Source organism: Cebus imitator, unplaced genomic scaffold, assembly GCF_001604975.1.
Source record: "Cebus imitator isolate Cc_AM_T3 unplaced genomic scaffold, Cebus_imitator-1.0 Scaffold0, whole genome shotgun sequence".
NCBI classification, from domain to species: Eukaryota; Metazoa; Chordata; class Mammalia; order Primates; family Cebidae; genus Cebus; species Cebus imitator.
The window spans coordinates 9,903,385-9,929,003 of NW_016107315.1; the positions used below are offsets into that span (position 1 = coordinate 9,903,385).

A 25,619-nucleotide genomic window follows, 5' to 3' on the forward strand; every position below is an offset into this window, starting at 1 on the left:
GGCCAGGAGTGGGAGGCATTCACATGATTTAGAAGTACATTTTGAAAAGAACATTCTGGTTATAATGTGTAGAAGAGAGAAGGTTGAAATGGAAGCTGGAGAGATTGTAGGGAGACCCAAAAGGGGTAGAAGCGGTTCTGAAGCATCTCCTGGAGTGCCTGTGACACACAGTTCCTACCAGCTTGCTATCCCCACTGGAAATTTTTTTTTTGAGACAGGGTCTTGCTCTGTCACCCAGGCTGGAGTGTAGTGGTACAATCTGTGCTCACTGCAGCCTCAAACTCCTGGGCTCAAAAGGTCCTCCCACGTCAGTTACCTGAGGAGCTGATGGGACAACAGGAGAGTACTGCCACATCCGGCTAATTTTTAAAAACTTTTTGTAGAGATGAGGTCTTGCTATGTTGCCTGGGTTGGCCTCCGGAGATTCTGATGCAGCAGGTGCATGGTGGTCCCTAGGATCCTGCTTTTCCAGCATGATGAAGTTGCCGCCCATGGACCATACCGTGAGTGGCTCTAGCTTAGAGTCCGTTCGTGGTAGGGGAGTTGGTAACTGGATGAATTCTCAGGATACAGCAAGGAGCCCTTTCTAAAAACATATTTTGTTTTGAAGATATTTGTCCCCAATCATAATTTAGTACAAATTTCAGAGATACCCTTAATGATATGGGGATGGGGTGAGGGATAGAACTTTACAGAAGCAGACTTGCCTTTCAGAATTCTAAGGTGATACAGATGCAGGTGGCTCTGGTTAACTCAGGCTCTATGTAACCTGACTGCTAAGCAAGGTTTGTGTGATGCTTGTTTTTGGTTTTCAGAGCAGGAAGAACCTTATACAAACACTGAGGTTACCCAGACTGGGCCCAAGTTAATCAGAGTGGCTCTGGATCCCTGTCCTATAGAAAGCAAGAGAGAGGAACATTCTCCTTTTTATTAGTGTTTTGAAAACGACACTAGCCAACCTAGCCACTCCGTCTTGAAAACTCTGGCCTGGGCTCTGAAAAATGGTGATGTCACACATAAGATTTAAGTTAGGCACAAAATGCTACCCCAACTCAGCGACCTCATTAGTTTTCCAGCTCTGCTGGGTCCATGCTTTAAGGACCTGGGGAAAGGAAGCCCATCTGTCAGCACAAGTAATGGAAAGTATTACCCCTGATGGAGTGTCTGGCAGATCAGTGCCCTAGGAGCAGTCCCATGCTTGGTTCTTGTCCAGCCCTCAGGTCACTGGGACATGCACTTATGGACAGCTGTGGAATTCTCCCTGGCTGAGAAAGGTGTTTGCTCTCCAGGGACCCTGGGACCATCTAGGAAATAGATGCATCACCTGTATATGTGGCTACAAAGAGCCTTCCTCTCTCCAGGAGTGCTCCTAAGGCCACCGTCCTATCCTATTACGAGGTCCTCCCTTCCCTCTATTTTGCCTATTCAAAGCTACCATCACCGAGTATCAAAACAAAGGTCCCAGCTCTGCAACCACTGTGTGTTTCAGCACCTAGGAGGAAATGTTCAATTGAGTGGCGCTGAACCCTCCTGATGGCCCATAACTTCATTTTCACAGTGGGAAGTCTGGTAGCTCCATTTTCTCTGTAGGAAGCTAATGTTACCAGGAGTGGCCTTTTCTTTAAAAGTGGAGCGTTTGTGTTGGGGGCTAAATAGCAGCCTCAGGAAGCCAGTGTCTGCAGGGGCGATGCAGCAGCCAGCCCAGACCCGGAAAGCCACATGCCTGGGTTCTGGAGCCGATGGTCCTCTGTGGCGGGGGTGTGGCTGCCTCACCAGTGGGTGCCCTTGCTGGTTCTGGAGCCGGAATGCTGCCTGTAGTGTGGTGCGGCCCTGGTGTTGTGAAGTAGCCGTTCTCTGATTGGCAACGGCCTGATTCACAACACCAGCTGCCCCACCATACCATGCTGGGGAGGTCTCTGGGTGGGCCGATGGGCACAGAGATGCCTCTGTGCTGCTGGATGAGGTGGAGAGGACAGAGAACAGCCAGAAGTGAGAACTGGAAAGCAAGCAGATGCCAACATTTCACTGCCCTCCCTAGCCCCACCTGAGAGACTTTTGTCATGACTTTTGTGAACTTCCCCATCCCATGGGGTCACCCCCATCCCATAGGGGTATCCATGGCTCCAAGGAGTCCTGGATCCTGAACACAAACTTACCTGTGTGTTGGTAGATCTGTCTTCAACAAATGCTCAGAGCCCTCCACAGCTTGAGTATGTCCACTGATGGGCCTTCATAGTATTTGATGATGACTTCACCTCCCAGAACAAAGTTTTTTCCCCACTGATGCTTTTCTGGGAGAAATGCAGGGAATCCCATTATTGTGTTGTCAAATATAGAAACCAGAGATGGTTCTTACTGCAAATTCTGGTTAGGAACTTTGCCTCGGCTGTCCCTCACCTCTTGATTTGTATGCTGTCCACAGTCCCCAAACCTGCAAGTCCATGCTTGGAATAGCTCCCATGTCTACTGAGGATGAGCAGGGTCAAAATGGAACCCCGTAAGAATGCAGAGCAATCTCCCTGACTCAGTCCTCTAGAGCCGGGAACACATTCCAAATAAAACGTAAGGGTGACCTCCGAAGATTTGAGGCAGTCATACAAACCAGTCAAAGCTGAGACTGGCTGAAAAGAAACCAGGTAGCCAACATGGAAACACTTAACTACCATGGTGCCTTCCTTTCCATCAGCAGGTGATCTGCCGGGTTGCTTCCTCCCCTGGCTTCAGCTGGTCCAGGATCCTGAGTGTCTGTAATAGGGAAACCCAGCAGTAAGATCACTTGGGAACTCTCCTTTCGGTATCTGCCTGGATTTCATCACCATTATGAAATTATGTAGCATAAACTTGACGTGAAAATAGCATTTGAAGTTTAATCCCTATTTTCAGGTGTCAATAAACACTTTAAATGAACAGCTCTTTGGCCCAAAATGGCTCCTGCCTGCTGTGTGGTTCTTAGTTACCCAATCAAGAAAAATCACATTTCCCACTTTCTGCCGTCTATCTTGGAACCCACTTTATTTTAAGGACACAAACTTGGCAAGTTCCTAGTACTGGATGTGGCATAGAAGTTCTGCCAAAGTTCTTGCCAGAGTCGGAGAGTTGGGGGAAGCAGAAACTTTGAGTAATTCATCAATCATAATCACCAGGTCATGTGAATCACCGTGGCCTTGGAGTTCAGAAATGTCTGGATTTTCCTATCTGCAATCAAAGAATCTCTGCTGGGATGTTAGGCTATAATCTCTACACCGGGCCTCTGTGGCCCACAGAATCCCAGGCTGGGAAGCTAGGTTCCCAGGCCAGGTTCTTCCTGCCAGGTTCCCAGGAAGGACATGCGACCAGATGTCAGCTACTGTGTACTGAGGCAGAAGTGCCAGACATTCTAGGTATTTCACACTCCTGAAATACTTGAATCTTTATCACACTCCATGAGGGTCATCATCTATCTCTCCTCACTGGGTCAGGAATGGGAAGTTCTGTAGGATGAAGGCACTCACGCAGTCAATGAGCAGCAGGAGGAGCCAGGGTGGAGAGGGGACACAGCTCCAGCGTAGCTGCCTTTCCCTGGTGGACGTGGACAAGTCCAGGTGCCTCTCCTGTTCAGATTGCTCATCTGTGAAGGTGAGCCCGGAGCAAATGCTAAGTCCACACCTCCGGCCCTGCAGGCTGGGAGACTGTTCTCTGGACATGCAGTGTAGATGAGTGGGCAGTTGTGTGGCACCATGGTTAAGTGCTGGGACTTTGGAAACAGGTGGGTCTGGGTATGCACTCTGACTCTAATTCTTCCTACCTGTGTTTCTAGGGCAAACCACTGAACCTTTCTGGGCCTCGATTTTATTATCTGCAAAAGAGTATAATAATAAGATCAGAAAACTGGGCATGCAGAAAATACTACATAAATGTGCATATTTGATGAGCATTGGTGTTGACTAATGGTTGGTTTTCCAAGCATTAGGTAGAGACCTGAAATTCTGGAATTTCTGTAGACTGTCTTGGGGACCAACCACCACTCACTTTGAGAATGAGCAAGTTCCAGAAAGCAGGATTAGCTCCTTGTAAAATAAAGCAAGGAGACTGTGAATTGCTGACCAAGAGAGTACATGGGAAGGTCATGCTGGCACCAGGTAAAACCTGTACAAACTCCAGTAAGTTAAACAACACAAACCCATATCCTGGCATTATCCCATCCCTGTGTCAGAGGGGCAAAAGGTGACTCAGGAATAGGTGAGAAGCTGAGGCCATGAACAGACGCCATCTGTAGCCAACTCTACTTTTGGTTTTGTTGAGCATCCACCAGTGCCCAGGAGGATACAGAGAGATCAATAAATCATCAACAAATGGCCATCATGTTTTATCTTTAAATGCTTCAAGGACTTGGCACCTTAAAGGGTAGGCCCAGGCATGGCAAAACCTCACACCCCTTCCTCCCCTAAGCCTCCCTCTTCTCCTCCTTTCTCTCTGTGCTTTTTTAACTTCTCATATGAACCATGCTCCCTCCCACCCCAGGGCCCTCATGCAAGCTGCTTCCTCTGCCTGGAATGCCTCTTTCCCTGTTCTGCATTTTGAATACCAACTCCTTCAGGCTTCAACTCCAGTCACTTCCTGGACCCCTAACCCCAGACCAGACCTGACTCCTCTGTCACATGCTTTACAGGTATCTGATCCTCTTCCTTCAAAGCACTTCTCAGGGCATGAGAGTGAAGTCTTCTCCACTTGACTCCAGCCTAATCCCTGGGTCCCCCGCGTTGGCCATGTGGGAGATACTTGATGAATACTGGTTGGATGAATGGATCATTTCAACCAAGACTCAATGGCCCAGCTATTCTTTTCTAACTGCTCAGATGAATCCCTCAAGAGAATAAATATGGCACCTAGTATTTTAGGGACATACACAGTGCTGTTCTGTAATGAATAATTTTACTTCAATCGACTGTCAGACCTCCTAACTCATCTTCCTGACTCCAGGCTAACTCCATGCTAATATGACTCACCCTCTCCTAAACTCCGTATTGCCCCAGGATAGAGTGAGTCCCAGATCCTGCAGCCTCTTTTCTAGCCTGCGCCTGCCCGGTGGTGCAGTGGTGCCCCCCTAGCATACCACGTGTACATGCTTCTGTGGATTTGAACCTGACTGGAAGGTCCACATCCCTTTCTATCCAGAAAACTCCTCTTTCTGCAGTCCCAGTTCTGGAGCCAGCCATCAGGGAGGCCTTCCTTGCCCCTTGCTCAGCTTGCACTCTTGGCCTGGCCTCTGACTCTTGTACCTTTTGTGTCCTTCCATTACCATTTACCTCTCAGTCTGTCTCAGTCAATGGTGACCTCGAGGACAGAAGCCATCATGGAGTCACTGGGCAAGTCAGCACCGACACAGCACCTGGAACACAGGGGCCTCCAGCCTGGATGTGCTTCCATTTCATGAGGAGGTCCTGCAAATCAGGGGGTGTGAGGGGACCATGATGGTAAAAATCTGTTCTTTGTGTCCCCTAAGAATCATCAGAATGACCAGAAAGTTTCAATATTTTGCCATATTAAGTGCATTTCTTCATCTCCATGGCCACCCAGACTCCCAGTGCAGTGCCCCACCACCTCTTGTCTGGTTCAGGTGATAAGCGGTTAACACAACCTTCCCACAGCAGCCCAATTGACTCTCTTAAAATATGAATCGGAAGATGTCTCTCTTCTGCTTCAAACCTTCATTTGCTCCCTATCACACATGGAATAAAATAATTCCCTGCAAAAGGCCACAAGGCCCTGTGGGTCCAGCCCTCCCTGCCCATCCACCGTCACTCCCCCCTCCTGGGCTCTGGCTGTGTTCTCTCAGATCTTGAAACATAGAGCAAGACCATATGGTGTCTTCTGCAATGTAAAAAAAAGCAGGCCTTTCTTGTGGATAGAGACTCTTTTGAGCTCAAGAAGATGTCACTGCCACTTGACAGGGTGTGTGACCTCCTGAGTAGCATGTGGGCTGAACCCCACCCCTCACCTGCCCCCGGATGGGGTGGCCTGCTGGAACACACCTGGCTCCCTCTCACCTCAGGGCCTTTTTGCCTGCTATTGCCTCCTTAAGGACCTCAGCCACTCCAAGGGCACTTTAAGAGAATGCAAAATATGTAGTATTCCAATAATCCTGTGCCAATTCTAACCAGGCCTTTTATCTTTTATTATTTTCCAATTAGTCTTCCTTCACTACTAGCTTGGGAGGATCAGGCCAGCTAACTCTTTTTTTTTTTTTTTTTAAACATCACATAATGATTGCTTGGTGTAGGCAATACCAAGGACATGACATTTTTCTAAGCTTTATAACATCAGAGGTCTCAAATCAACAAAACATTTTTCGCCTGTTCTTGAAAAAGATGACTGCAAGAGAAACGCGGATGTGTTTCCTCATCAACCACCTCCTAGGGTTATCACGGATCAGCATGAATTCCATTCAGAGTCTGCCATCAGCCACTGACTCTGGCCAGTTCAGGAAGCCTACACAATGAAGAATGGGTGATTCAGGGCTGGACCCCAACTCCAAGATCCTGGTTTAGTCAGCTTAGGAGTGAAGTCCAGGAATTCATCCCCCTACCCCAAGGATTCTGATAAACCAGATTTGGGAACTGCTGCTCTAAATCTAGGGCTTTGTTAAAACTGATGTTCCTGATGAGCCTAAGTATAGTGGGAGTCTCTGATGTGGCTTTGACATCTGAAGAAAATTAAATTTTGCCCATGTGGCCAGCACTGTTGGTGCCTAGCAACTCCGTTCCTATATATAGGGTGCAACTCTTGGCTTAGGGGCTTCCTTGGGTCAGGAATGGGAGCAGGAGTGTGTTCAGGCTGCGTGTGGGCTGGCTGAGTGCCAAGGAGTTAGCATTCCTAAGCAGCATTGACCAGTGACGGATAGGGGTTAGTGGATAAACACACGGCTCTCTGGTCCCCTGGGTGGGATAACCCTGAGGTGTGTTGTACACCAGCTTACAGAGGAGCAAGTGCCAGCAGCAGTAACTTTGATGGATAACCTTGACTGGCTCCCTTCCCCAGTCTCTTAAAACACTTCCTGGACCACCTCCCAACACTCAGCAGTGCAGTTAGTGTCAGTGTAAAGCGTATTCAAGTCCACTCATGGGTTTGAATGGGTGGATGTTTTGAATGGGTGGATGTTGTGCTGTTGCCAGGATGGAGCCAGGGTGAGAGGAGAGAGGCACCCTCCATGCTCATCCTGCTCTCGTCTGAGCCAGACCATGGGTGCTTCCTGAAATTTTTGCATTGTAGGCATCTTGCTTGCTCATTCCAGACCCACCCTGACATTCAGGAAATCAGAATATAAGACTCAGACAAGACAACCTATCCCAAGCAGATGTTTTCTAGGGTGTACTGTATCTGTGTTTCTTCACTGCTTTTTCAAAGACAATCACCTATATGGAGGACCTTTTGGCTTCCAAATTCTGAGGTATTAGGATCATTTACATGGTCAGTAAAGCACACATGCTGTTGTAAGCATTTAAGACAACACATCTATTTTAAGACAATGGCAAAAAATCCAAAAGGCAACCTGTAAACCCTGTTTGTTTTGCAGCCTATTAATAAATGAACAAAACAATCCATCTTGGCAGAAGCCTTCTAGGTGAAAAATAAAACTCCTGGTTCTAAGAGGCTGCCCGGCCTGCCGAGCCCAGCCTGGAGTTTATTAGCACAGTTAATATCACATGCAAATAGATTTCCCTGCTTCGGTCATGCCAGTCCATTAATTCAGCCCCTTGTCTGCTACATCTTTATCCTTGGCAGGTTAATCCTGCCAAATGCCTTTGCTGTAGCACCTGTCACGCTGTGCCTATGCCCAACAATGCAATTTTGCTAATCCTGTTGTATCAGCTTTGTGGCCCTGTCTGGTCAATCCAATGGTAGAAAAAGTGCATATAAGGTTTTTGCCAAGATCTTTCCACTACTCTGGCATCCACCCCTTCCTTTAAAAAAAATGATTTCAATTAAATGCTTTGAAAATCAACCGCAGTGTTGGACACCGGCCAACGGCCATGTCTTTCAGGCAAGGATGTCACGGCGCTCAGCATGCCTCCAAACCATTTCTGGCAGCCCCACCCAATGTCAGTTGAACATGATAAGTGAAAAGGGTTAAAACAGGAAGATCAGCTAAACATCTCTTTTCCAAGGCTGGAAAATCCTGTCCTGACACCAAATAGGTTTAACGTTCCACCCTCACAGTTACCATAAAAGACGTAAAGGGCTTGAGGATGGTTGAATGGAAAGCATGCCTATCACTTGTTATCTTTGGTGCTGTCCTCTTAAAGGCTTATGGCATCACTGACATGAATTGTTAGATGAGGCACATCCCTTCCTGCAGTCACCTTTGTCAGGTATTCACCTGAAACAGGGAGGAGCCGATTCTCCAGGCCCCACAGTGCATTGCTCTTCTAGTTCATGTCCCAGTGTGGATAAGTGCCTGGGTGGGCCTAATAGCCACATTTGCTCAGGCTCAAATCCCAGCTGAACCACTTCTACCTCTCTGACAACAAGCATGTTGCTTTACCTCTCTGGCCTCATTTTGCTCATCTGTAAAATGGGCATAACCATAGCACCGGCCACATAGGATTGCTGTAAGGATTCTTTGTTAATACACATCAATCACTCAGAACAGTGCTGGTACACGTATAGCAGGCTAAATGTAAGCTGATATTAGCATAGACTGGAAAATTGGTCAAAACTCACTGCCATTTGCACAGTACATATGCAGAATGCATGGTAAAATTCCACATGAGCATGTCTTTTAGGGTCTTCAGATATGAACTGTACTCTCTTGCCTGAGAATTACAGAAATCTGGCTGCAAGGACTCCTATCTATTCTCCATGCCTCCCACTGGCCTCTATGTTACCCCAGTAGCCTTTGGTGGATGTGAGGAAGCATTCTGGGGGCATAAGCGCTGGGCCTGTGATTAGATTCCCCAGGGCCTCAGTCCTAGGACTGTTGCTATGTGACTTCGGGCAAGTTACTTAACCTGTGAGACTCTTACAATCCCCACATTAGCGATGGCGAGACTTGGTTTTACACAGCAGGGTTACTGTGAGGATTAAATGAAAAAGTACACGTGAGATACATGGCATGCTGCTGGGAACACCGTAAGTGCCCCATAAATAATGGCTGTTATGGCTGTGGAGCCCCTGCAAAGCACCTGGGCTTCCCTCTCTGATTCTCCATCCATCTGCCTCCTCATCTCCCACAGCCTTCCTGTAGATGTTCTAAGAGTTACGTGGGATCGGGGAGGGAAAGCTGCCAGCACAGGGCCTGGCTTCCAACGCAGCTGCTCGAGATGAGGTGGTGCTCACTGCTGCTAAACCACAGTTCACCCTGGCTGATTTCTTGCTCCAATAGCCTCAGCTCTATACAGTTCTTTTTGTGTTACTCTAGTCTAATCTTTGCTAAGGCTTATGGGTGGCTTTTAGATGCTGGTGTGCATGTATACATTTGAAAGCCCCATGTTTGGATGGAGCTGAATGTGCATCCTGAGGTGAGTGCCTAGGCATCATCATGGTAACTGTGAGGGCAGGACATTAAACCTATTCGGTGTCAGAGGTGTTAGGACAGGATTTTTGCCCTCTGTGTGAAAAATGTTTTGCTACGCAATAGAGCTGTATGCTTCCCTTGCCAACCCAGCCACTGAACACTGCCTTTTCTCTCCTGCTTTTCCCAGGTGCTGCTGGAATGTCTAATAAATAAAGTCTTATGATTAGTTGGGAACTTACTATGTTTCTGCTACCAGTGTGGACGCTTCACATTCACTATCTTCATTAATTCTAATTGGGACGAAATAGTACTGTTTTACCAGTTTCCCACTTAAGGAAATGGAAGTTTAGAAATGACAATTAGCTTACCCATAGCTAGCAAGTGGCCACAGAGACCAGGGGCTTTCCAGGCTACAGGGCTACACAATACATCTTTGATGTGATGCCATTTCATCTGATGGGCATCGGAGTCAAGGGTGGACCTCCTGAATTACCAACTCTCTTTAGCATTTATTTGTTCCAAGGAATAGCTATGCCACATGCAATATTTTCCTTCTCCTTTTACTGTTTTGATGAATCTGGTACTCAAGTTTTTAATTTTTCTCCTAGGGAGAAGATACGGCAAAAAACAAGACTCCTTTTCTGTAGAAATTAGGAAATTCCAGCATCTTAGCACATTTCACCTGGTGTGCTAAGAGTACTCTCTTGCCTGCCAATGACAGAATTAGCTGCAAGGACCCCTGTGTAGTCGCCATACCACTCATTGGTCTATACATCCCAGTTCTAACCCTATACATCCCAATTCTGTTGCACTGATCTTAATCTAGTTTTCATTCACCAATCTATTGGATAAAATCCGTTTGCTAATTAAAACAGGATGGGGCCGGGCGCGGTGGCTCAAGCCTGTAATCCCAGCACTTTGGGAGGCCGAGGCGGGTGGATCACGAGGTCAAGAGATCAAGACCATCCTGGTCAACATGGTGAAACCCCGTCTCTACTAAAAATACAAAAAATTAGCCAGGCATGGTGGCGCGTGCCTGTAGTCCCAGCTGCTCAGGAGGCTGAGGCAGGAGAATTGCCTGAACCCAGGAGGCAGAGGTTGCGGTGAGCCGAGATCGCGCCATTGCACTCCAGCCTGGGTAACAAGAGCGAAACTCCGTCTCAAAAAAAAAAAAAAAAAAAAAAAAAAAAAAAAAGGATGGAATCAAGCTATTCGCAAAATTAGGAGTTCTGACCCTCTCTCTGGCCTCTGTGGTCCAGGTGAGGTCCTCTGAGACACATGTAGGTATTGCTTTGGCAAGAATTCATGCTGAGAAGACAGTCCATTCATCTTAGGTCTTGCTTAACTAGCAGAATGTAAACATCTCTGAACTTTGCTTACTGGATAAAAGGCAGCATTAGCTTCTCATTAGCTTCCCATTGCATTTCCTCCTGCAGGATCAATCACACATCCAGGCCAGACACGTGGCCCCTGCTTGTAATGAATCTTGGAAAGGCATAGCTCTTCTGCGGATGGATTGCTGTATCTGAGCACAGCTTTCAGAGGGGAGGGGTGAGAGAAATAAAGGCTGGAAGCAGAATAATAAGCACCAGTGTTTGAGAAGTCTGCTCTGTGCCCTGTGCTGCAAGCAGCTTTCTTTAGTGGTTGATTCACTGTCAGGAAATTTGCTTTTGCCTGAATGCTACTTAGCATCAGGGAGGGAATTTATGATTTCTTCTTTTCCACAGTGTGAAGTTGATGCCTTACTAAGTTGTGTTTTTTGTTGTTGTTGTTTTTTGGACAAATTGAAGTTGTCTAAATCCTATCTTTTGGGTGGTTCTAGAGTTATGCTCAATACTCTCAAACCTACTCACAAGGATTTAACTGTGACACTTTCATACAACGGAAAGAGAACTGCTTTTGATCTCGTTCTCAGAACTCTGCTTTTCTAATTCTTATTTGAATTTTAAATGCTTTAAAGTTGTTGGATTTTTTTCTTTTTTAAAAACTGTGGTAATCTCAGTTACCAGGCTGGTAGAGGGCAGCTGGGAAGGGAATGATAACAAGGAAGTGAAGATCCCATGAGTATTGATCATCAGAGATGGCTAGGACTTGAGGCACTAAGGATTGTCAGCTGTTTACCTTTACTGAATAGTATTTGTTGTTATTTTGGAAACCAAGCAAATTGCAGAGAAAACTTTATGGAAACTCAATTTACACAAAAACCACCTAGGGAGTGACGTCCTCAAAAGCTCTAGGAGGACTGTGTGAAAAGGCAAGCTTCCTTGCTGTCCCGAATATCATGTGTGAGACACATTTCATTTAAGGGTCATGCCCATTGTGTGAAAGGAGGTGCATCTGCATTTATCTCTGAAAAGGGATTTCTTCTGACAAAGCATTTCCCTCCCCTGCAAGCCTCAGAAGACATACAGACAACAGGGGGATTAAGATATATTGACAATGGGAGGATTATTTCCTTACCTGGTATATAACAAATGCCTATTAATAAATGAACAAAACAATCCTGTCTCCATTTTCTCCCAAACATCCCGACCTCATGGTCAGTACTCATGGGTTTTCTGACCTTGCTTATCCTGCTGTCTGCCCAGGACCCTGGGGGCAAACCGTCCAGGCAAGCCTGAGACTGCCGGCCCAGACAGAGGGGGCCCTTGGGCTCTGCCTGCAGGAGCAGGTAAGCTGTTCTCACTTCTTCCTGCATGCCTGCTTCTTTTGCCTTAGCTCTCACATTTCTGTTGCCAGAACTCAAAACGCTTTCTTGTCAGACAAAATGTATATTTGGAAAGTGGGTTGTTTGAAAACCTTGACTGGCACTGAGACCTCAAAGGCCTGGCTGGGCATTTCTGGTTAGTAGCAGAGACCTAATTTTTCTTTTTGAAAGTCCTCTTTCCTCCCACAGGCATTGAAGCCCTGTGAAATTTCATAGGCTGCTTCCCTTTCCACCATGATTGTAAGTTTCCTGAGGCCTCCCTAGCCAGGTTTCCTATACAGCCTGTGGGACCATGAGCCAATTAAACCTCTTTTCTTTATAAATTACCCAGTCTCACATAGTTCTTTATAGCAGCATGAGAACATCACTAATATAATATATTTGTATTCTCTTCTCACCAGCTATTCTCCCAAGAAACTCTCTTTTTAAAAAATGCAGCAACTTATATAGTTTTGGAGGAAGAAAACCCTTTAATAAAACATGGCTTCCTAGAATGGCAGTAAGGGGAAGTTATACTTCTGAACAAAACGAGTTACCTCAAAACTGCCACAAAATACTCAGGAAAAGGTAACCAAGAGCAGGCTTTTGAGAATGAATGAGTCACCCTCTCTTACACTCTGCAGCCTGAGCTGGGAGATAGTGGCACACACATGCTAACACCGGCAATGACTCACTTCAGTCTCACCTGAGACCTGTTAGATCTCCTGGCCATTATTTAGAGAAATCACTAGCAATATTGAAGGACAACTCACAAGTCCAAATCGCCCTATAGCTCTTAACCAAATTCTGGGGACTGGGAGCAGTCACCTTATGGGAGGGCCCTCTCCCAAGACTCTAGACCAAGGTACAGAAGTTGACATGACTGTTAACATCACTATTGGAGCAGCTCAAGGATCTGTTAGCCCCTGAGGAAGACACAGGTGAGCCGGAGCTAGTGAATTCCGGAATTCTGTACCAGACCCTCAAAAGAACCTCCAGTCCTGGGGGTAGGAGGCAGCTTTCCTGCAAGTGGAAGTGCTCACATGTCTGGGGAAGGGGCTTATTCAGATGCACAAACAGGAAGAATAGGAAAGAGAGAGACCAAGGCAGGGGATAGAATTCAAGGAGTCCATGCACCTTCCTTGGTAACACTATTTTAAAATAATTCTTTGTGCAATTATTTACTGACATAACTGAATGAGGAATACTTAGTCACATATCCCTGAGACTTTGCTCAAAGTAAAACACTTCCATAACTGTAGGCATTAATATTTTAATGTTGACACTTAAAGATCATATTCTGAGACAGTGTCTGAAGCATAGACAAGAGCAAGGACCCCTTCCCTGTGGGAATATGAATGCCAGGGAGAGGGAGGAGAGGAGCAGGGACATGAGTTGTGTCTCCAAGCCCCACAGCTTACACCCCCGACCTTGCTATGTTCTACAGCCTTCTAATGCTGTCCAGTGCTCACTCTGGGCTTGTTTCCTTAATGATAAAGTGGAAATAACAATACCCTTGAACCTCAAAATCAGACATCATGTGCCTGGCCCAAGGCCAGGGCTGCAGCAAATTCAGAACCTCATCATATGGCACAGAGAAAACCTACTGACCTGTCGGTGCTGCTGAGCCTCTCCATCCTTGTTCTGGACACAAACTGAGAAGTCCAATCTCATCCTTCATTCTGCAAGAAATTTTCATGAATTAGTCACCCTCTAGTCACCTTAACTTCAGGGCAAGCCATTTTAGACTCAGCAAAAGCAACCTTGGGACTCAGTTGAACTTCACAGGGGCCATGGAAGCTGGTCCACTATATCATGGACCTGCTGTCTTAACGCTGGCCTAAAAAACTGTCAGTGGGGGTGGATGGTGGAGCGGAGGGAGGGAGGGTGTGGTGGGTGGAGAGTTCTGCCTGCCTGGGCACTCAGTGCTGGATTCTCCCTGCACTTGCACATTCTTTGACAAAGTGACAGGGCACAGCTAACATTATCACACACCCTCAAGTGCCTCTTAGCTCGTTTCACATGATGCTTCTAGTGACATGCTTTTTTGAGTCTTTGAAGCATAGGTGGTGAGAGGATGAAGAGTTCTGTTTTTGGGCTGGGAGCGCTCAGACTCTATGTGTGTGTAACACCATCCTTCCTTCCCCCCTTCTCCCTCCCATTCTATATCACTAGAAAGAAAAAAGAAAAAGGATGGCATACTTTTTATTTATTTATTTTTTTTGAGACGAAGTCTTGCTCTGTCACCCAGGCTGGAGTGCAGTGGGGTGATCTCAGCTTACTGCAACCTCCGCCTCCAGGGTTCAAGTGATTCTCCTGCCTCAGCCTCCTGAGTAGCTGGGACTACAGGCACACACCACCACGCCTGACAAATTTTTGTATTTTTAGTAGAGACAGGGTTTTACCATGTTGGCCAGGATGATCTGGATCTCTTGACCTCATGATCTACCCATCTCGGCCTCCCAAAGTGCTGGGATTGCAGGCGTGAGCCACCATGCCTGGCCAGGATACCCTTTAGACAAGCACCAAGCCCACAACTTAGCTGATGTTATTCCTTTGTCCCCTGCTCCTGGGGGCTAAGGCAATAGCTATAGACCGGGGGGGCAGGAGAAGGGGAACTTTCAATTGAAGCTGAAGAGAAAGGGGTGAAATGAGAAAATCTTCAGCAAAGCCCATCTTCTCAGCTGACAATCTGCTTGCCCTTCAGTTCCCCTTGTCCTTGAGAGGCAATAAAAGGGGAAGTGAAAAGATGGGGACTGGGTCAAGGCTTTGTCCTCATTTTGCAGATGGGAAAACTGAGGCAGTGGCGCTTAAAGCAATCAATTAACCTTTGTGAAACCACAGGTTGGTAGGGACCACACATGTTTAGCAAACATCTTTAGCTTTCCTTTGAAACGAATGCTTTTCATTTTCTTGACTCCTATAATGGGTCCAGACCAGTAAAGTGAACATGAGCAAGTTAGCTCCTCCACAACATTGATTCAAACTAAGTTGGCAGGAGTGTTAAGGTGAGCATGCTGTACTTTAGGAGGTGTGAAAGGGGCTCTTGCAGGGACACTCTGGGTACCTGGTATAGAAGGAGAAATCTCAGCAAGGCACACCTAATGATGAGATGACAGTTTCTCCATCTGTAAAATGGGATGACATTCTCCTTGGCTGGTAGAGGGAATATAATATAATCCTTGGGCTCAATCAATAGTCACAGTAATTGGCAGTTCACCAACAGGTGCCTCTAATAAGCCCAGATACCATAGTGGGGAGTCCCCATCACCAGCTCTGTCACAAAGGAGCAGGACACGCTTGGCACATTCATTCTAAATTACACCCCTGCCCTCAGGGTCCATGATGCCAAAGGATGACGTATTAGTGGCACCCACTATGTTCTTGGAAGACGTTTTCTCCAGGATGCGGAAGAAAAATTTAAAAGGATCAAAATAGAGGTATCAGTTGATTCATAGCCAAGATAGGTTATATAGTGTTAGTAGTTGTAGAAAAAGCAAAGAAAAATAATGGAGAGGGGACACATTTACACAACTCATGTTGGTAGAAGAGCTGGATAGCAATATTGAAAAACATTTGATGCCCATTAGGTAACTGTGCCCACTCTGTCCCTGGCGGTTAAGTGCCTATCTCTGGCCTCTGACACATGGTGATTCTACCATCTCCACTGAAATCAGAGAGCCCACTTCAGTGGCAGCAACCCCACCAATGTGCCCAGCCTAGGGAGCTCAGTGATCTTGCAGGCCACTGGGACTCCATCACTGACAGACTGTGCAGGGCCTTGTTGAAGGGAGTATCGTCTGAGCCTGCTCCAGAGACAGTGTGAATGTGGGTGTACAGGGTGCACATAATAAATCTATTCCCATTCCCACATCCCAGCCTTCTAAGCCTTTGATTCCATCCTCTTACATGATGCCAAGGAAGTTTTGGAAACCTCAAAGAACGTAGAGCCACTAAGTCCCACTTTCTTCCAACCAACCAAACTATCTCTTGGAGCCATTTCAGGGAGACGCATTAAATTCAGGATCTCCCAACTCCATCCTTGGCCCAATATCCTTAGAATCAATTTCTATGCACATTCTTCAGGTCTTCACCAACATAAATTAGCAAAATCTTGCAATCCTTTTATAGGAATGCCCCTCTTGCCCTGGGAAGCAGATAACCCCCTTTTTCCCCCTTGGTGGAGGGTCTAGGCTGAGGCAGGGCTCCTGGGCTGCGACCCTCCTGCTCCTCTAGTGACTGCTGGTGTTTCTGCCTGTGGAACGGTTCTTCTGGAAGCAAACCTTGCTGACAGGGATGCTCTGCTCTATTTTGGTGTTTTGCCAGATATTTTACTTTGATTTAGAAATTGAAGAATCCTTCTGATCCTGAGAAGGTCCCAGAGGAAAGAACCTGAGGTAGACGCCCTGCAGCTCTCTGGCCTGACAAAACTGCTTTTCTGAATTAGTCTTTCCAGGTGGGGGCTGAAGGAAGACTCAATATTCATCTCCCTGGCACCTTAAACTCCCACCTTTATGCTCCCTCCAAATGCAAGAAGACTTGAATTGTTATCAAAGATAAACTGTGAAAAAGCAGCAGCAACTGAGTTCAGGTCTGCTGAGGAAGGCTCGAGATGGCTGGCTGAGCTGGAAGTTTCTGGAACCCCTGTTGCAGTAGCCCCCTTTCACCAAGCCTGACTGTGCCTGGTGCTCTACAGATCCTCTCTCTCTAAGCTTTGCAGCAATGCTGAAAGGTGGCCATCATTGTCTCCATTTAATGAGTGAGGAAATGGAGACACTGCCTTACTCATGTGCTTCCCCTGCCTCCACCATTCTCCCAGTGATAGTGATGACAAGACAGGGATGCTGGTGCACATTCCCCAGATGCTGAGACAACAGTGTGCCTCTGGATCATGATGGCGGGGAGTGGTCGTGGGCTTCTGGGTCAGTCACAGGCATTTGGCTTGTGCTTGAGCCATAGTCCTCCTGTCCCCAGGCATCTTCAGGGAGTGTGGGCCTTCCTTTCCTCACAGGCAGGCAGGTTGCCTGCTCTCCACCGCTTTTCCAAATGCCTCCGATGAAGAAGGGAGACCAATTCATGCCATTCCATTTTATTCATGTTTTAGAAGCACCTCTTTAAAACTTTAGTTTTGAAAAGCCTGGAATTGGCAGCAAAATGGACATTTCTGGTTATCCGGGAAGGTGAAAACTCACATGGCCTCTGAGTACATGAGAAAATGTATGATTCCTTCAGGGCAAAGTGATCCCCTGCCAAGTGGACTCAGCTCCCAGAAATCACGTTTTATGCTTTGAGACAAATCCCTGACCGGAATGTGCAAGGTTAAAACATTTAAAATAGGATTCAGCATCAGTGTACAAGTATAACCAGAAGGTTGTTCTCTCAAACTTTTTTTTTTTTTTTTAAAGCAAGCAAGCTCAATTCCCAAGTTACTGTTGGAAGCTTTCCAAAAGATAAGGCTTTGGCGTGGACTTTGGGTCAGACAGACCTGTCAGCCTTCCTTGCTCTGTCTTTCCTAGCCATGCAGGACCTTGAGCAAGCCAGTGAGCTCAGCTTCCTTGTGGGTGATCTGCAGACAGCAACCCTTTCAGAGGGTTTTTGTGCAGATGTGACCAGATGAGGTGGGGGAGAGGGAACGAATATGGGTTACATAGGAGAACACAGGAACCCAACACACCTTAGTTTTATTCCCCTTGCTCTTGGGACTTCCATTCTGAAAGATAATTTTTCCACACCTTCCAATAATTTATTTGATTCAACATCTAAAAAGGCTGGGTTCGATACTATGAAATTTGGTAAGCAGTGATTCCAAAAAGCAAACCAACAAGAAACATGTAAGCACCAAAGCTGAGTCAATGGTCTGGTCACTGCGACTGTGAAGGGACTACCAATGTAACCCACTAGACCTTGAATACAGAGAGATGTTGTTCACAATGATCACCAGACAGAAGTGTTCCCTGTTACCTACACAGCCGTAAAATTAGTCAGCAATTTCCAGTTAAAGCTCCTATTCCAAGCAGTAAGAGAATAAGCGAAAACCAAATCCTCGCAATCAAGCTTAAGAACAGGATAAGAGAAATAAGTACATTGCACATGCCAGTCGTGAGGAAGGTGAGGATTTAAATCCCTGGGTGATAGAATTCTGCTGGCGCTTCAGTTTTTATCCTACTCTTCAAAATTACCCCACACTGGGAGTTCAGAATGCAAAATTGCAAAGGCAGTGATGTGCGGGGAAATGAGATAACACAGCTCAGCCTGTGGGTTTTGCAGTGTCGGGTTTGTGTCAGGATGGAACGGACTGGAAAGTGTGACTATTGAGACACTTGCTGCAAACTTCCCAGTTGAACCAAAGACTTAGACCCCAGCAATGCAGCTGGCCCCTTCCACTGGAGTAGAAGCTGCCTGGCAAATATCTAAACACGATGTAATCCTTTTCCTTGTGGACCCAACTCTTAGAAATCATGTTTTATGCTTTGAGCCTAATTAACAACAAAGGGTCATCTTCTCTGGGCATCCTGATTTTGTTTTTGGTTCACTTTCAATTTCCATTATTATGAATCAAATTAGTAAGAAGGGGATTATGGACCAATCTTCCCCATCCCTCCCCTCCACACATAGATAGCCCCCTCACCCCCCATTTCTTAGGCCTTGCTGCGAGGATGAAATCTACAAGAGCATAAGTGCCACTGACTGACATTCATCAAAACACTCTCTATTGTTCGCAGACATGAGCGGCCGAGAGGTGGAAATTACTTGGCATTTCATTTTAATCTGTATTGAAGACTTGCCTGACAAAACATATTAAGTGTAAGAATTGCCAGCTTGGGAATGAAGCTATGTTTATGGCTTGCCCCATCTCTCTCTTTCCTAAAGGAAAGGAAATGACACTTCCCCTCTTCTAACCTTCTGCAGCTTACCACCCCACCCTCACCATCCCTGAAACGTTAACATTTAATTTATTTAATTTTCCTTCCTGAGTGAAGCTTTTGTTAGGGGTGTCTATAAAATTATAATAAACATCTTGTGCCTCTGCACTGGTGTCTGAAATTAAAAAAACAAAACCCAACAAACTCTGCCTTTAATATGGTGTCATCAGCAGCATTTCCCTGGGGGAGGTGCATCCTGGGCATCTAACTGCAGGCCACACGAGCTGTGTGCTTCTCTGGAGAGAAACTGTCACCAAACGCTTCTGACAAAGAATGGATGCCATGCTAATGGATGCGCATAATTACCAAGGGACAATGATTCTCCCTGCTGAATTTTGACAGTCATGGAGTGCAGCCGTGTATATATCATGCTTGCCAGTACAGTTCATTTTCTTTGGAATCTCAAGTTGTTACTTTTATCTTTCAGGTTACTTTCACATTGTGGTTAAAAAAACAAAAACAAAAACAAAAAACTCTTGCAGATGGAAGATTGTTTATTTTCTCCTTGTCTGGGTCTCTCTCTGGATTAGGAGGCTGCTCTCGGGGTAAGGTACCATGTGAGTGGTCCACACTTCCTAGGCCATAGCTGACCATATTTGGAATTCAGGAGAAGGAGAAATAGCGGTGGACCCATGGGGTAGAGGTGGGAGGGCTATTCAGGTGACTAGGGAATGACAGGGACACTCAGGTTTTGCCAGTTTTATGCTTTGTTTGCCTAGGATGCTTATGATGTTGAAGACTGGTACTGCTCAGGTGTGGGCAGGTTAGAGAAATCCTGGGCCATATGTCATGTTGTACTGTGATAAAATCTGTGCACTGGGCCATTCAAGGGACCTCCTTTTTGAACTTTCTCTCTCCAGAGGCTAAAGGGCCACAAATCCCCAAAAGCAGGAAGTTTGACCTTGTGGCCTTGCTTTGTTGACCTTGGAAAGGATTATGTGGGCCACAGTCTGTCTAGGGAGGCCTCTGTTGTCCCTCCATGGGCCACCTCAGCTGAAAATGCAAAAAAAGTATTCATTTCAGCTCTATCATTGGGCATCTGCCATTTTCAGGAGTTTTGGAATCAGGAGATAGCAGAGGAAAGGAGAGCGGTGCCCTGTGTCCCCCTCTAGGCAAGATGTGGGTATCAAAGCCCTCCAACCAGTACTCCCCTGGCCTGGGACTGCCCACATAGCCCATGGATTGCAGGACAGGGTGAAGGTCAAAGAGAATCTGAGCTTTGTGCTATGGCAGGTCTAAGGAAGCCCTTTTCAGACTATGGAGAAGCACCACATGTCAGTAAGGTTGGCCTGGCTGGATGCAGCGGTGCTGTACTACCAAAGGCACGAGAACTGCCTTGCTCTTGCTCTCCCACTCCCTGAATGAGTGCTTTAGGTTAAGTTTTGGTGAGAGCACAGGCCTTTTATTGGACAATGTGTATGCTCTTTTATGTACTATACAATATAAAATTGCTCACAGCGAAATTCATAATACAACTATCTCTGGCATCAGCCTGAGGAAAAGAATTCGTTTCAATGGCTTAGAGAATTGTTACCAATTAACCTCTGAACAGATACAGCTGTTCCTTCCTCTCATGCCCAACCTGAGCTAGCTAGATGCATTCCAAAATTCAAACCTTAGCCCAAAGATGTAACCTTTCGAAAAGATGTGGGAAAAATAACACCTACAACCTACACTGTTTAAAGTCATAATTTCAGTCTGCTACCTTTTCATTTTGAAAGATAAATAATATACGAGAGACTTGTATATGGCCCGGTTTAGGGGCAGATGTGATTGGAATGGTAATTACTTATTAAGTGTTATAGAAAATCATTTGCATTAACTACACAGTACAGTATAGTCACATCATGTCTAGAAAGTATAAGCAAGATATCTAATCTAAATTTGTTAAACCATAGTTCTGATTCCTTTTCACATAAAAATTAGGTTCAACAAATAATGCTGTATTAGCTTCCCTTGAACAAACTGAAAGTCTTTAAGAAGAAATTTCTCAGATTATCAAATGGGATCATTCAGTTCCTTGATCCGCACGGTATGCCTGTGAGATATACATATCCTGACTTGTCTCCAAGAAACTCCAAGTAACTTGGTATTTCTTAAGGAGCTCCTGGGTTTTGCTGGCATCTGCCCCCATACTTACTCTGTATCTAGCCCAAGGGAAAAGAGGGAATAGACGAGCAGCCTGTGCAGAGAAGTACCAGAGCAAAACCCATAATTACAGAGGGCATCTTCTCTGAGAGGACAGACTGGGAAGCCAGGGTCAGTGCCCTAACCATTTCCTGCTGTCTTCCACATTAGCCCATTTGATTCTCATCATAATGCTTATCTCCATCAGAAAGTATGAGCTTCCTTTATTTGTATCCTAGTCTATTACACGATTCCCACTGGAATGTAAACTCCATGAGGGTGGGGATCTCATCTGACCCGTTTGCCTCTACCTTTAATGCCAAGAACAGTGCCTGACATAGTAGATGCTCAGTAAATGTTTTTTGAATAAATTAAAGACTGAGAAGCAACATCTTTGTTCCAAAGACCTACCCACTCTTCCCTTGGTCTTTGCACAAAGCAGAGGAGAGGGGAAGCAGTTGAGAGGTTATTATGGAAGCTGAAGAGAGCAGGTGAGAACTTAAGCTCAGAACGATGACTTAGGGTCAAGCCATAATAAAATATGAGTTGCAAATCAGAAGCATGCACAAAGCATTATGGTGAGAAGTTCAAAGAACTTGACATCACAGCCCAGGGGCGACTGCTATAATGTTTTTTTTTGCCTGCATTTTTAAGATTGGCAATAACTGCAGAAAGATGAGAATGGAAGAAGAGAAGGAAAGAGCTGCAGAAAGGAATGAAGTTTGACACTAAATAAAGAGGTTGCAGACAGAGTCCATGAAGAACTGTCTGACACTGTCCAGAATTTATAATGTGCACATGCCTGTGGATGCAGGTGAAAATAGTCCATGCCAGTGAAAGACCTGTGGCCCTGGGATACTTAGACAAACTCTTCAGTCCTGAGAACAAGAAACAGGTCTTTGACTATTTCTTCTTCCAAATCCAACCACATGTAAACATAAGCTCTTACATATACACACATTTCCCACAAAAATCTCCCCTAACCTAATTCATCATTGAAAATGTGGATGTAGGGCAAAACCTGACTTTAAGATGGACAGGTTATATACATTTAGCCCACTGGCCTGAATGTAAACTTCCCTTTTAAGCTATTTTACTAACTTATCTGCACTGCCAGTGATGTTTACTCACAATTCTCAGCCTTCAATTTATCATCCAACCTTTCTTTAAACAGTTAAAGTTGGTATCAGTTTAAAAACTTAACTTGCTATTAGTAGTAGAAGAACATTTAGATAGCCCAAATATTTTTGCTAATGTGTGTGGCATCTTGTTTTCTGAGCTTTCACGTTTCTAAAACAGAGTGGAAAAAATAGGTTTCATGGTCAGGTGATTGCTTTCCTATTTTGGAATGAGTCCCTGCATACTTTGTTAGGAAGTGCCTACTGCGTGCCAAATGGTGATACACCCAAGAGCTGGGGCCACAGCCCTTGGCACATGAGCCTGGGCTGGCAATGTTGCCAACCGGGCCAAGAGCCACACCTGACCCAGCTGCACTTTGGATTGACAGGCTCCGATGTTTGCTAACCACCTTCTACCTGATGGTCCTCTTAAGGACTTAGATTACTCAAAAGAATATTGCGATTAGTGACTGAAATGTGTCTTCTGTCTAATCACGAATAAACATCATAAAAACCCAAAATAAGAGGCATTCTTGGTGTTCTTTAAAAATGTCAATGTCATGAAAGACAAGAGAGGCTGAGGGCTGTTTCACATTACGGAAGATCAAAGAAACATAATCAAATGCAATTCACGCTACTGGACTGAATCCTGGATCAAGGGAAAAAGAAATTTCTGGAAAGGACATTATTGGGACAAGTGGCAAAATGTAAATATGGATAGTGATACTGTATCAATACAATACTAATAAAATTGTACCAATACAATATTATGTCAATGTTCAATTTCCTGAATTGTATAATTGTGCTTGGTTATGTTCTCAGGAAATACATGCTAAAATATTTGAAGACAAACTAATTCCCAAATGGTTTATGGGAGAATGTGTGCGTATATATGCACATGTAAACATTGTGTGTGTGTGTGTGTGTGTGTGTGTGTGTGTGTGTGTGAGAGAGAGAGAGAGAGAGAGAGAGACAGAATGAAAGGGAGCCAGGGAGAGAAGTTATAAAGTAATCAGTCTGGGTCCAGAGTATATGAAATTCATTGTACTATTCTTACAAGTCGTCTTTAGGTTTTACATTCTTTTTATTTGGAGGGGAATAATTTTTTCATTTTCCTTTTTACTATTTTGAAATATGTCATCTGTAAATACATTTTTTCATTTTTAAATGAAGACAGAAAAAGGTAATATTTGAAGTAACTGACATCACATTTAATGTCAATATCATGGTATTTCTTTGAACTCTAATATATGACCCCCCCCAGTAATTACTTCATGTACACAAAACATTAAACTGTTTAATTTTTTTGTGTCTTGTTGAAAAGCTGCTTGATATCTTTATTTTATTTGAAAATGGGTAAAGCAGACGGTTTATGCTTTTCTTCTCATAGTACAATGTGTCTGAAATCACATAATGCCCTTTGGCTTTTTAATTAAGTCAGAAAAGTAAATTGCTACTAGTTAGAGCTTCTTCCATTTGGTGATTTTGAGGGATTGTATTGCCAGAGGTCCCTGGGAAGCCGGACAATTTCTCATATATGTTCAGTTATCAAGGGGTACTCACTTTTAGCAAGAAATGTCAACACAAATGTGCCTTGACACCAAAATACTCTTTCTTCCATTCAATCACAGATGATCAAAAGGATACAGCAAGAATATTTTGCTTGGCACGTGGCCTAAAAGTTCTAAATTTATGTATTCTATTTTTGCTTCTTTCTCAGATTGGATTAGTTACTAGGCAACTGAAGTATTTAATTTCATTTGCTAATAGTAGTTACATTTTAATAGAGGCAGACAGTGTATATGACCATTGCTGCCAATAAAAGCTCAGCCCCAGCACTCAGCCTCTGTAGGGGCAGTAGTGCTCACTACTTCATTCTAATCATAGACAAACACTGCTACATTCCTATATTTTATTTATTTGACTTACATTTACAGGAAAAGAGATGTCACTTTTAGAATTATTTATAGAAAAAAAATTTTAGTGATTTGTTTTTTCACTCAAAAAGCTATGTTTGTTACATCCTAAACCCCCTTCTAGACTTTTGGTTCAAGATAGCAGACCAAGCATAAATGTTTTCTTCCCTTTACCAAGGAAGAAAATAAATCCTTAATAGCCTTGAAAAGTGGGCCCTATTAGTGTCCCAGGTACATCGATGAACTTCCGTATTCTGAGGAAGACAGAAAGTGGGTGGGGCAGGTTGATGGGAAAGTTACAAGAGTGAACTGCTACCCTGCACAGGCCCAGCGATAGGCTCGGCAGAGGTAAGAGAGTCTTCACAATGCTAGGCTGAAAAAACTCCCAATGTGGAAGAAGGGCCGACTAAGTGAAAAGATAGTCTATACACAGGGACCAATCCTTCCTGCCCCTTTCCCAGCTGTGTGGAAGGCTGGAGGCAGTGTGTGTGACAAAGCTTGACCCATGACTGTAACTCTTAAGGCTGGAAATTGGTCTAGAATTGTAGGGACTGTTCTCTGGGATACTGAGTCTAGAACATCAGTCAGAGGGCACAAGGTACCTCAGAAAGCAGCGTCAAGGATAAGGGGAGGAAAAGAGAAACACAACTCTGTTCAGAAGTGAGCTCTGGGAAACTGTTCCACAGGATGAAGTTTCCCTGTGGTGTCCTATAAGGGTCCCAGCAGCTGGCTGCTCGAATCCCAGGCATCCCAAAGGGAAACCTGCTACTGACACGAGGCTCTTAGTTATCCCTTCCCTCAAGAGGGGAGATCTGCAGTGGAAACCAAGGCTCATGACTGCTGAGGAAACACATGACAGTTACCAACACCGGTTTATACATTTCTGCATTTAAATATGAATGGACAAGCAAGAATCATCAGATATTTGAGGAAATCATTTGCACAATAGAGAAAGTTGAGGATAAACAGAACTAGACTCCCATGCAGATAACAGAACTTATACACTACACACACAGACTCTCTCTCTTCAAAGATACAGTGCACTGGTAAAACAACAATAGGTTATTGTGAAAAGAGAGCAATTGGGGGGCCAGAAATCCTTGGAAGTTAAAAACATGTAAAAATGTGCTAAAGATTTTGTCTTGGTAGGGGAGGGTAGGTTACAAGTTTAGATTGTAGTTTCCCATCAATGACAAGGATTAAATACTCTGCTGTAAATAAGTAGAGTCAGCTGGGTGCAGTGGTTCAAGCCTGTAATCCCAGCACTTTGGGAGGCTGAGGTGGGAGGCTCACTTGAGCCCAGGAGTTCAAGACCAGCCTGGGCAATACAGTGAGACCCTGTCTCTACCAAAAAAA

General features: G+C 45.1%; 1 long non-coding RNA gene across 1 annotated transcript in view; it reads right to left on the bottom strand.

Moving 5' to 3' along the window:
• Positions 1–794: 794 nt before the first annotated feature.
• The window catches only part of LOC119468816, a 118,961-nt gene continuing 94,136 nt past the window's right edge, over positions 795–25,619 (bottom strand). The window contains exons 3-5 of the long non-coding RNA XR_005197593.1: positions 13,791–13,861; positions 2,157–5,420; positions 795–1,954 (exon numbers count right to left, since the gene is read on the bottom strand). This is a non-coding gene — a long non-coding RNA (uncharacterized LOC119468816). The remainder of the gene's footprint in view (positions 1,955–2,156; positions 5,421–13,790; positions 13,862–25,619) is intronic.